Source organism: Carlito syrichta, unplaced genomic scaffold (genome assembly GCF_000164805.1).
Source record: "Carlito syrichta isolate Samal-C Ts95f unplaced genomic scaffold, Tarsius_syrichta-2.0.1 Scaffold302606, whole genome shotgun sequence".
Taxonomy (NCBI): Eukaryota; Metazoa; Chordata; class Mammalia; order Primates; family Tarsiidae; genus Carlito; species Carlito syrichta.
Window position 1 is genome coordinate 26,067 of NW_007246702.1, and position 12,828 is coordinate 38,894.

Genomic DNA, 12,828 nt, shown 5'->3' on the forward strand with positions numbered 1-12,828 from the left:
GACTGAGTGAGACTCCAACTCAAAAAAAAAAAAAAAAAAAAGAATTTCATTATGAATACCGCATGCTGTTTCACAACATCCTTTAATTTTACTTAATATTCACTTTACTTATTAAGGCAGATGACTCATATATTGTAAAACAAAACAAAAATAAATAGGCATTTTCTGCTAGAAAGGGAAGTTGGTCTATGTCTTTCTCTTCTGGGTGAGCCCTTTCCTTCTTTTCCCCTAAGTCTAGCCCTAACTTTATGTTTAAGCCTAACCCTAACCATAGTCCTAAACCAATCCTGAAGTCTAACCCTAACTGTAATCCTAAACTTTGGTCGAAACCCAACTCTAACCCAAATTGGAGCCTCAACCTTAGCTAACACTATCTTTAATTCTAGAACTAAGGTTAAATCTAACCCTAAATTAATTCTAACCCTAATTCTAAAACCAAGTATAATCCTAACACTTATCTTACCCACAATTCTAAGAGTAATGCCTAACTGTAGCTCTAATGCATGTTTTGCCTTAAGCCTAAGTATAATCCTTGCCCTAACACTAGAACTAGCCCAAATCCTCACACTTACCATAAATATCAGCCTAAACCTAACCTTAAAACTATCACTCACCATAACCATAACTTAATCCTAATCCTACCCATAGTGAACCTAACCATAATCTTAACATCAGCACTATCCCTAGAGCTAATTGTGTGGCCCAGCCCTAACACTTTTCCTAATGCTAAATCTAACTATAACCAAAGCCCTAATTCTAATACCAACCCTAACCTAACCTTAACCCTCACCCCAGACCTAACACTAAACCAACCCTAACATTAATTCTCATCCAAAGTCTGAACAGTAACCTTGTCCTAGCCCTAGACCTAATCCTAACTTTAATTTAAGCCCTGAGTTTAACTTGAACCCTAACTCTGAACCTAGCCCTAGTTTCATCCCAAATCCTAACCCTAACTCTAACCTAACTCAAATCCTAAACCTAACCCTAAACCTAGCACTAGCATTAGCCTAAAAGCTAATTCTAGCTCGAATCCTAACCCTAACTCTAAGCCAAGCCAAAAATCTACACCTCAACCTAATACTATTCCTAATTCTAACAAAACCCGAACCATAACCGTATTACTAACTCTGATTTGAACTTTAACTCTAAACTCAGTCCTAAAGCTAAACCTAGCCCTAATCCTATACTTATGCCTAAGTACTACCCTTAGTCTAATAAAACCCTAAACCTAACTATAGTCATAACTGATCCATTCTGAGTAAGCACTTTACTTTTTATATAGAAGTTTTACATAGAGTTGGATTCTCTCTTTCCTTTACCTGAGCTTCTTTATGCCAATGTGCTCCTACAAGTTACTAGGACTTTTAGCCTTCCATTGATATTATACCACTGTACTGGATACACTAGATGGAAGCAAAGAGTAATAAGAAAGGCAGAAACCTAATCCAACCATAAAAGAGGATTTGGGATTTCTTAATTTACTTTCTTTTTAGACCAGTAGTGAAATTAGATTTTTTTTTTTTTTTGAGTTGGAGTCTCACTCGGTCGCCCAGACTGGAGTGCAGTGGCCGCTCCTGGTCACCGCAGCCTCGCCTGCTGGGCTCCAGCGATCCTTCCACCTCAGCCTTCCGAGTAGCTGGAATTACAGGCATGCGTTACCACGCCCGGCTGATTTTTTTGATTTATTGTAGAGATGAGGTCTCGCTGCCCAGGCGGGTCTCGAACCCGCGGGCTCAGGCAATCCACTCACCTCAGCCTCCCAAAGGCGCGGGATTACAGCCTGAGCCACTGAGTCCGGTGAAATTAGATTTTGATTAGTCAATCTTGGATGTCCATTGTTAAGACCTGATGAATTATTACTATTTTATATTCATGGTTGTCTCCAAGCTTTATAAATTGCTCTTAAAATGGAATTGATCTGCTGGTGGGTAAACCACGGCTAACTTTTCATTAGTGAAAATTAGTGATGGATGAATAATGACTCAAAATAAATAACAGCTCCACTTTAATCCACAGTGTCAACTTCTTTTCCCACCAAACACAGAACCAAGCAAGCTGATATTAACTAGTTTTGTTTCTTTCTATTTCTACCCAGGATGAAGCTGTAATGAACCAATGGCACGGCTACAGTGAAAACTAAAGGCAAACCTGGAAGAAAGTGTCATATCTTATAAACAATTGGCCAGCTAACTAATTGTCACTGAGCAATTGAAACTTTCCTGTGTCTTTCCCCCACTTTTTAAAGTTCACTGGAATCTTAAAATAAAAATAAAACAATTTTTCTTAATAAACTGCAGCAAAATGTTCTTTGCTCTCACCCAACACTTTATAGCCTAATAACTATATCTGCCTCTATTTCCTCAAGAAAATATATAATTTATTCTGGACAGTGAAAAACAGTTGGCATTTTTATCCCCATGATATAATTAGGCTACAATTCCCAAAGAAGTCCTATCCCATATAATTTCTATGGCCTGTTTGATAATTGATAATTAACAAAATGCTCTATATGACTGCTAAGGAACGTAAGTAGGAGAAAAAAGATACTGTCTTATATCAGGGTGCACATAGTAATGTGTAATTTCTTGAAAGACCCACGGGTTTTGGTCTTAATTCACATATAAAAATAAAAATAAGTACTGTATTATTCTTTTCAATCAATGGAGTTTCATCCCAAACCCTAACCCTTCCTTTGGGAAGTAAGCAAAGAAAAGTAAACCCACCTCAATAGGTTCTTAGTATAGAAATACAACATTGAAGCATAGGCACCGTGCTACAGGAAGCCTCAGAGAGTGTCAAACGCTAAGTATTTTGAAGTGCCCTAGCATTTTGCTAGACTAATTTCCTTTACTAAGATAAAGACCTCTTAATTTAGATTCACAAATCACTTTCACACTACTTGTTCCATGGGTTAGCTTGAGGCTTTAGGTAAAAAACGGCTGTTTCAATTATTGACCTCGAAATGTTCTTGCTTGGAACCTAATTTGGAATGTATAATTTGTTGAAGTTTTTCATGACTTTATTCAATAAGCTAAAGCCATGATAAGCACCAAGAAATAGTCCTTGTTGTAAATGGTTGGTTTTACTGCTTATTGAAACTTGTATTCTATTTTCAATTATGTTTTATTTAAAAGAAAAATTTTTAATGGGTTAAATACTCTTTACTTTCTTATTTCACTAACCAAGATAACAGAGATCTCAGGCGATGACATTGATTTTGCTTCATACTAACCAAAGAAAATAAACATATTACTTGAGGAAAAAAAAAGTCTGGATAAAATGAAGTACCTAATGTTTTTTATTCTTTTACATTCAAAGTTGTATAAACATGGGAATCCTTAACTGGTTAAACTAATATCATGAAGTATTCATTGTTTTAAATTCTTCTCCCTTTCAAGTAATTCATAAAAACTGAAACTATTAGTTGAAGTACAAAATTTAGAAAATGAAAAGGAAGCAAATGTTTCATAATTGATCAATACTCTTTTCTACAGAACTTTTATTGACTATAGCAGCACCAAGAGTTATTTTTCATCTTCTAATGAATTCCATTCTTAAATATAGGATAGGCTGAAAATAAGGTAGCTATTTCTTTCTTTCTTTTCTTTCTTTTTGTTTTTTTGAGTTGGAGTTTCTCACTCTGTTGCCCAGGCTGGAGTGCAGTGGCACACTCACTGTCACTGCAGCCTCTACCTGCCGGGCTTGGGCGATCCTTCCACCTCAACCTTCCAAGTAGCTGGAACTACAGGCTGCACCACCACGCCAGGCTAATTCTTTTAATTTATTGTAGAGAAGAGGTCTCACTAAGTTGCCCAGGCTGATCTCAAATCCATGGGCTCACACGATTCTTTCACCTTGGCCTCCAAAAGTGCTGGGATTATGGGCATGAGCTACCGTTCCTGGCCTAAGTGAGCTTTTTAAATTTGTATTCATTCATTTATTTATGTGTTTATTTATTTATTTATTTATTTTTAAAGACTATACTCTCAGCCACATACACCAAATTGGTTATTTAAAATCTAAAAATGTATTTCATTTTCCCATTGAATAAAGTTGAGTTAAACTAAATGGTTATCAATTTTAATGAGCAAAATTACTATGGAGTAATTTATAGATAACATTCATATTTGTGATTTTGCTCAAATATCTCCAAAAACTACCATGGGAAGCAAAATACTACATTTGAAATGTAATGGCAATTTTAAAAGATTTAAGATGCTTGGAGGGATCAAATAATTTTTGATGGGGTTTCCAAGTTTCATAATGTACAATTTTCAGTCTTTATCCTGCAATTAGGCATTTCCAGTTAGCTCTTTCTCAACATGATTTTATCTTTTCTGTGCTACTATCCCACAAACTGACAGAAGCACTGTAGAAGAGAAGTTAATTTTTAAAAAGGCAGTTGAAGTTACTCATGAAAATTAATTTGTAAAAAAAATAGACACAATTTCAAACCTAATAATGTGATAACTTATCCTAAAAATAAATGTGGTGGATATGACTAAAGTAGTTTAATTTTAATAACACAGTTAACTTAGTAGCTAATATAGCTTGCATTTGTCTTCATTTCTATTTTCTTTTTCTCTTTCTAAGCCTCCTTTCTTTCTACAATTCTGCTATGTTTCTGTCTTCTTCTTTTGCCCTTCCTCCTCCTGTTTTCACTTGCTCCTATATATTTTAGATTCTTCAGACACTTCTTCATTCTGCCATGTTTCAAAGACGCTGAACCACCCTTCCGATTTCAACTGCCTGTAGAGGGAGGGGATTGGGCAGAAAGGCAGTGCATGGAGTAGTTAAATCCATGGATTCTAGAAGTCAACTTTAAAAGCTCATGTCCCAGCACAGCCACTGGAGGACCTTTCTATAATTCACTATTCTCTTAGTTACAGTAGCTACGTCAATGCAGCTGTTATAAGAATTGCATGTATTAATTGTAAAGCACTTACAATTACTGTAAAGCACTTACAGTAATGTATGTGCATTATAAGCACTCAGGAAGTGTTACTTGATCTATGTTACTGAATCATTGTGTCAAAGACCACAACATTCCTTTATTTCCCACCTGCTTTAGGAAAGTAGGCATGTTTTTCTATTTTCAATGATACTTTCTACCCTGATTTCTGTTACTTCCATTTTTCCTTCTTTCTTTGGTATCGTTTATCTTTTTCTTTCCCATGGCTCCTTGCTTAATTTCCACTCATCTTCCAAATGTAGAGAAAAGTAAACATGTTACATATACACATAAACACACACAAATTCTACAGAAAACTTTATTTTAACCTTTCATAGGTACTTCTCATTGCATCTTCCCCTTTAATGTGAAAACCCATAGGAGCTGAGTTTATATTTGTTTATATGTACTTATCTTACTTTCTATTGCAATCTGCTATCAACAAGTTCGTTCTTATAAAATGGTTTTTTTGGTTTTTTGTTATGTCTTCCATACAAAACATTGATCTGGTAACTCCCCCTTTTTGCATTCTTCTGCTATAGAATTTTATAAGCCAATTCATGTTCAAAATCATGGCTGTACAGTGTACTTGATTAAACTTGGGTTTAGAAGACAGAAATGTGGGTCTACTCGATTTTCATGATAGATTTTTTACCATATGATGGGGATTCATAATATCTCTTCTTGGTGTTGCTGTGAGGATTAGTAGCACACATAAATCCCCAGGAAAAATGCTTGTTCATGATTTTCACTTCCTATGTGTTGAGCCCTTTTCTAAGTAATTAACATGAAAAAAAAATCTGATGTTCATTACTACCCCAGGAGATAAGCTACTATATTTATTTGCATGATAAATATGGAAAACTTTCACAAAAGAACTAAATAGCCTAAACGAAACCTTAGACTAATAGAGCCAGGACTTGTGCCCACCCTGTCTGGCTCCAGCATCTGTGTTCTCAATTCCTGTGCTGTATAGTAGCTCTCTTTTTGCTTTGAACATTGTTTTCTCAAGATTGTGCCCCTCATTTCCCTTTCTTTTCTTTGCTGGATCAACCCTGTTTATCTAAGAGTTTCATCCTTGACCCATTACCAATGAATCTTAATCTTTTAGTGGTTGCAGACACCTAACAGAAATTAGAATACTTTTTTTCCCCAGAATGAGTCATATATGTGTATGTAAGCATGGCTTCACACAGGTTGTCAAGAGATTCATTGAACTCGTGATGCCTATCCATTAAGAACCTTACATTCAGCATTGAATGTTATCCCTTTGGACCTATATTCTGACAATCTCTGGAAGTTTCCTCTGCCTCCCCGTCTCTCTGCTATTGTTTAAGAATATCACTCACCTTCCTTTTCTTTTTTCCAGTGAAACCAGTCTAGTGTTATGATAAACACTTTTGGTGTCAATCAGATACAGGTTAGACTTCAACTTCCATGATTTCACTAGCTATGTTTCCTCAAGCAACTTAAAATTCTTTTTCCCTACTGCAAAATAAGTTAGGATTATGATGCAGACATGTATGCACGTGTATACGTATGCATGTGTGTATGTATGCTTCACAATGCATATTAACACCTTAAAATTCCAAGTAATTCACTAGTAGATCTTTTATAAAATGTTTTTGTTGACTAAGAATGTCATGATCACATTTTCATGAAAAGCTCATTAATGCTATAGTGGACACCACATAACTCCCTCACTTGTTAATCTCACAGCATGGCTTCAATATTGTCATGAGACTTGACCTTTTTAAAACACAAGTTTCTCAAGTGACAGTTCTAGTTGAACTTTCCCAGGCTTATATTTTCTTAATGTAATAATTATTCATACACTGACCTCAGTCTACCACCCTGGTTCTTTACGACCTAGCTCATCTAATTATTTGCTTAGTTCTTCAAATAAATCTGTGTTATTTGTATTATTTTTTGTGTACATTTCTTTCTTCTTAGAGTGCCCACTTATTTTTGCTTTGTGGTCTGAATGTTTGTTCACCACCCAAATTTGTATGCTGGAACACTAACCTCTGAGGTGATGGTATCAGGAGGTGGGAACTTGGGGAGGTCATTAAGCTCCAGGACTGTGAGAAATAAATTTGTGTTCTTCATAAGCCACCCAATGTATGTCATTTTGTTATAGAAATCTGAACAAGCTAAGATGCCCTAGTGTATAAAAAACCTGTGTCTCCAGATGCCTTTCAATTGATACTTCAGTAGAATGAACTTATTTCCCTTCTCTCCACAAGGTGTTCAAATATCTCACTTTATGCACTTTCTATTATGGTATAAACTGTTTTATAAGTATTTATCTTAAATTAAGTCTTCACCATGAAATTTGATCTTCTGGAAAGCCATATACATATTTGTCAATATTTTAATTATCTCTTATCTGTCTCTTCTACATCTTCCCCCAACCATACTGCATTCTTTATAAAATATTAACTCACAATTCCCCTCAAAAAGAGTTCATTAACAAATTGCATTATATGTCCTCCATTTTTAAATATTGAAAGTGGATGAGTTAAATAATTATGGTTAATAATGATTTAGAAGTAATCAAAATTTCTAGTAACTTTTGTGCCGCTACTGACTTATGTTGGCAAAATATGTGCAAGGGGCAGTCACAAAGTGAGAATTTCTAATGATTCTAAAGGCAACACACACGTGTGTGTGTGTGTGTGTGTGTGTGTGTTTATATGTATATATATGTATATATATATATACATACAAATTTTATATATATATAAAATTGATTGTGGACAAGTAAAAACCTCTAATTCAGGGACAGATTCTTTAATATGTGTGACTTCTCCCATATATTTATCTACATGGTAAGTCAAAACCTTTATATATATTTTATCACTCTTGCTAAAAAGTAACATATGTGTGTTGACTTATTTTAAATCTTTTAAGTTACTGAGTGTTCAGTGAATGAAGTATTAACTAAATATAAAGACATCCTGTGTTTATATAGTATTAGCATAAGTGTCAGTAAACATAAAGTTATCCACAATAAATGCAGATATTTTTTAAAAACCTCAACCAATAAAAAAAGCCTATAAAACTCTTCTCATAATCATCTATTCCATCTTTTAACACCATCTGTCTACTTATTTAGAATCCTTTTCATTATGTCAACTTTATCACTATGAAAAGAAGATCTGATCTCAGATTGGGGTTAAGAGGAAAGCAGACATTATTCTGTAATCACTAGTACAACATTTCTTTGAGAAGGTCAAGGTGGCTTACAAATACTTTTGTCACATAAATAGTAATTCTCATATCAATCCTGCCAGGTAAGCAATTATATTAAAAATCGCCCATTTAAATTTTAGCAAAGATGTCAGAATATTTAATATTAAGGGAGTGCTCTTCATTTTTAACTTCCACTTATTTCAATTTCATGCTCAATGATAATATAATATGAATTTATAGATTTTATATATATTTGTACATATACACATGCATATGCATAATCTGGCTATAGTTAAAGCTATAACTTTCCCATCTCTGAAGACTATTCTTTTCTTTTCTCCATAGTAGGGTAAGCAAAGAAAAGGACCTTGACTGTTTCATCCAGTTCTTATGCTTTAGTGTAACTTGTATTTTTAGAGATTTTTAATAGCACAGAATTTAAAAATCATTACTAAAGTATCCTTTGTTATTTTCATTAAGACAGTATCTTTGCTTTAAAGACTCAGCCATGTTGCCTTACTAACAAAGGTCGATAAAGAGACAGTCCAAAGTCAAGCCCTCATGTCATCAATCATGGTGCGGCATTAAGCTACCAACACCTTCCAAATGTGCAGTAGATTTACACCAGATTGCTTTAGGCCTAAGTACACAAATTCTATTTCACAGATGAAAAATTATATTTTCATTGATCTGTCTTACTTTTGTGTGGATAATCAAACATAAAGAAAAGAAGACCTTAGGTTGAAAGTATAAGGGTGATGCTAACAAGTATGTGTATGTCTGCATGTGATTGTGTATGTGAATCCAGTGTTTGAACTAAAATCACATTTCTGCCTCTCTTGGTATGTAGGAGAGATAAAAGGAAGAGAAGACAAAGAGCAAAATGTAAAATTAAGTGGTGTTCCAACTGGTTTTCCTTCATCTAGAAAGGAAAAAAATGAAATGAAGTGCTAATGGCAAAAGCTACACTAAGGAACTATTACTCCTCAATTTCTTACCTCAAGCACACTTACACATGTCACTCTATTTTTTTTCAGCAAGATAATTCAATATGAGAAAATTTCAGAGTTCATAAAGTTTACAGAAAACCAACTATTTCAGTGTCAGTCATCATTCCTATGGCTCAGATCTCATTTAGGAATGGGATAAAGGGAAGCTACATCAGTATTATTCATGTTCTATAGGAGGCGCAACAATGTACATAATAAAACCAAAGTTAGAAGCAGATCCAATTTAGAAAACTCAAATGGCAAAACAAGCAAGTGAGAATTCCAATGTTATTCTTTCTATTGGACAGCAACATATGTCTAGTTCCAGAAGTTATAATTAACTTCAGAGAGAGAGAGAGAGAGAGAGAGAGAGACAGAGAGAGAGAGAGAGAGAGAGAGAAAGTAAATCATTCCCAGCCCCAAAGCTCCTTTTTTGTTCTATATTCTTGTTTGACATCTCTAGGCGTTCTTTTTGACACTTAAAAAAAAAAGCAATTGTCAATGTGACATAAGAAGAAATCTATATTTGGTTTCTACCCCCATTTCCTGGCACATAGCTTTTTAAATCCTTGCAGTTGCTGAAGTGATAAGCATTTTAATATGTTAATGAGATTACTGATGGCTGGGGGTACATAGAAAGTCTGAAGATGGAGGCTGGTTGTCAGGGAAACCAACCAAGTGATTAGAAGGTAGAAGGTTGCCACTTTCAGATGCCTTTAGACCCCTCATCCTCTGCCTCTGGGGAAAGGAGATACACTGAAGGTTGAGTTGATTATCAATGGTCAATTTTTTAGTCAACTATGCTTATGTAATGAGGGCTCCATAAAACTCCAAAAAAGATGGGATTGAGAACTTCTAAGTTGGTGAATATGTGAATGTGCTGGGTGGGGGGCATGCCCAGAGATGACATGAAAGCTCAGGTCTTCTTTCCACATACCTCCCCTATGCATCTCTTCCATATAGATGTTGAGTTGTATGCTTTTATAAAAAGCCTGTAATCTAGTAATTAAACTAAAGTTCTATGAGCTGTTCTAGCAAACGATTGTGTACACCTGCATACATGCACATATATTTATATGTATATGAACAACCTTCTCAAAGAAAAATGAGTTAATAGGATATAATTGTTTAAAAGAAACATGCAGGTTAAGATGGTGTGATAAAAGTGGACCAAATAAGCCGGACTCGGTGGCTCAGCCTGTAATCCCGCACCTTTGGGAGGCTGAGGTGAGTGGATTGCCTGAGCCCACGGGTTCGAGACCCACCTGGGCAGCAAGACCTCATCTCTACAATAAATCAAAAAAAAAAAAAAATCAGCTGGGCGTGGTAGCGCATGCCTGTCATTCCGGCTACTCGGAAAGCTGAGCCGGAAAGATCGCCGGAGCCCAGTAGGTCGAGGCTGCGGTGGCCGGGAGCGGCCACAGCACTCCAGTCTGGGCAACAGAGTGAGACTCCAACTCAAAAAAAAAAAAGTGGACCAAATAATCATTTACTCTTTAGTAGCTAATAATGGTGATCTAAAATAATAAAAAAAAAAAAATTAAAAACATAAATTATTGTCAAGCAAACAAATAAAAGTGAATAATCACTTGCTACAAAATATCAACAGTGACAGCTAACAGTGACTCTCCACCTATCCACTTCATTGTCCTTCCAAATACTGTGGAAAAGGTTGGTTGATGGGATTGTGATAATTCGTACTAATTTCTTACCAATATCTCCACAACTAATATTACTTATGGAGCGGAGTCCAGAATGATGAGCAGGGAGCTCTAAGGAAAACTAAAGGTAAAACTCTTGAGAAGAGATATCTTAGCAAAGACAGGAGGACCTTCCAGATATCAAGTCACCAGGTTTGAATTGGGACAAAGGCCCTAAGCATCCTACCACTCTAATACAAGACAACACCATCTTAGAAGAGACAGTAGAGTATTTATCTTCTGGAAATATCTGGGAATAGAATCAAAGAAACTGAGCTTTCAGTTTAAGTAGCTAAGGAAAGAAAGAACTTAATTCAGATTTTGTTGGAAAGCGAACAATATGGAATGCTTCTGTGTTAAAATAAATAGAAGACCTAATTCAAGTTAGTGATTTCAGCCTTACAGACAAGAATGAAAATCAAGAACACTATGTAAATATCACATATTAAAGAGAATGAGATAGACTTTTCTTTAGGGAGAACTTTTGGGCCTATACAGGTTTTAGCTCTGTGTGTTTATTACAAAAGTAATAACCACAGTCTCCTCCTGACGGTGAGAGAGCTGGTGTTGAACATCCTTCTCTCTATCTTCTCACCATTTTCTGATTACTTTTTCTCCTGGACAAAGCAGTCATTTGTCCACAGCTTAGATTAGGAATAATAATAGTCTAGTAAGAAACCATCCTGCTTACCACATGCATATGTATTTTTTTCTCTTGGAACAGGAAAGGTGGAGAGTGTCACCCAGTTCATTCAGTAAATTCCTTTAGTTCACTCAGCTCCCTTCTTTTATTCATTTATTGACAATTCCAATAGATGCAGTAAAAGGAATTTAAAACATTTATTTGTCTTTATGTCATCAAAGGCCACAGGTAATTTTGACTGGACATAAAATTACCTGTTTTGACTTAGTGATATTTTCTCAACAATCTAACTTAAGAAAACAGAAAGGTCATTTCTCCATGGGCCAGATACTTTATGAAAAGAACATGTGGCGATCTAAGGACATTAGGCAAGCCATTAACAAAGGCCTATGAACCACTTTACAAAATATTTTTGAAATGAAAATTAATGGTTAGTCTTTTCTGAGAGCTCTTTCACAGTTGAATGCAGCTGGATGAGATTCATTTGCAAGTAGAAATTTTATTTATATTGCTTTTTACTTCATTAAACAAAAAAATGGAAAATCAGCTAGCTACAGCTGATGTGAAAGAACACAAAAGCAAAAATTGATATACACTGCATTGTAAAATGCATTTGGAAGCAAGCAATTTGCATAAAATACCACCATCAATACTGCTGTGTTCACCACCATCACCTCCACCAAAACACACAAACAATAAAAAACTCAAAAACCAAAACACATTTACAAACACACACAACCTGCAATAACAGTTTCAAAAGTACTTTCAGTTGGAGGAAGGGAGGAAGGAAGGAAGGGAGGGAGGGAGGGAGGGAGGAAGAAACATGTTCAATTATTTAGATTGGAATTTGAAATAAAAATATTTCAAAGGCTGTTACTTCATTTAGAAGCTTATTAAAATTTATGAACATTTTAAAACCCCAAGTACTGTTACAACAGTGTTCCTGCGTGTATAGTATATGCTTTCTTGCCAAGAATTTCAACAGATTCCTAAAGTCACAATTCAATTTTCATTATTTTCATATCAAAATTCCTTCCTAGAATCTAGTTATACTCATTTGCATGCTACTTTGGAAAACTTCTGTAGAGGCTACAGCAAACACTTTGAGAAAGCAAGCTAATGTTTTATGAAACTCTTAGTTCATTTTTTCTTTATTTAGGCTACTAATTAAATTTTAAATGATATCCTTTGACTCCCATCTATTGCCTATGTGAAAAATCAATGACATTTTATTAATCTTTTCCATTTTCTCTTCTTTATCTACTTCTTTGATGTTGCATAATTCATTTACGTACTCTCATTCTATTCCTTTTCATGTCTTTGCTTAGTTTTGGATCTACAATTAAA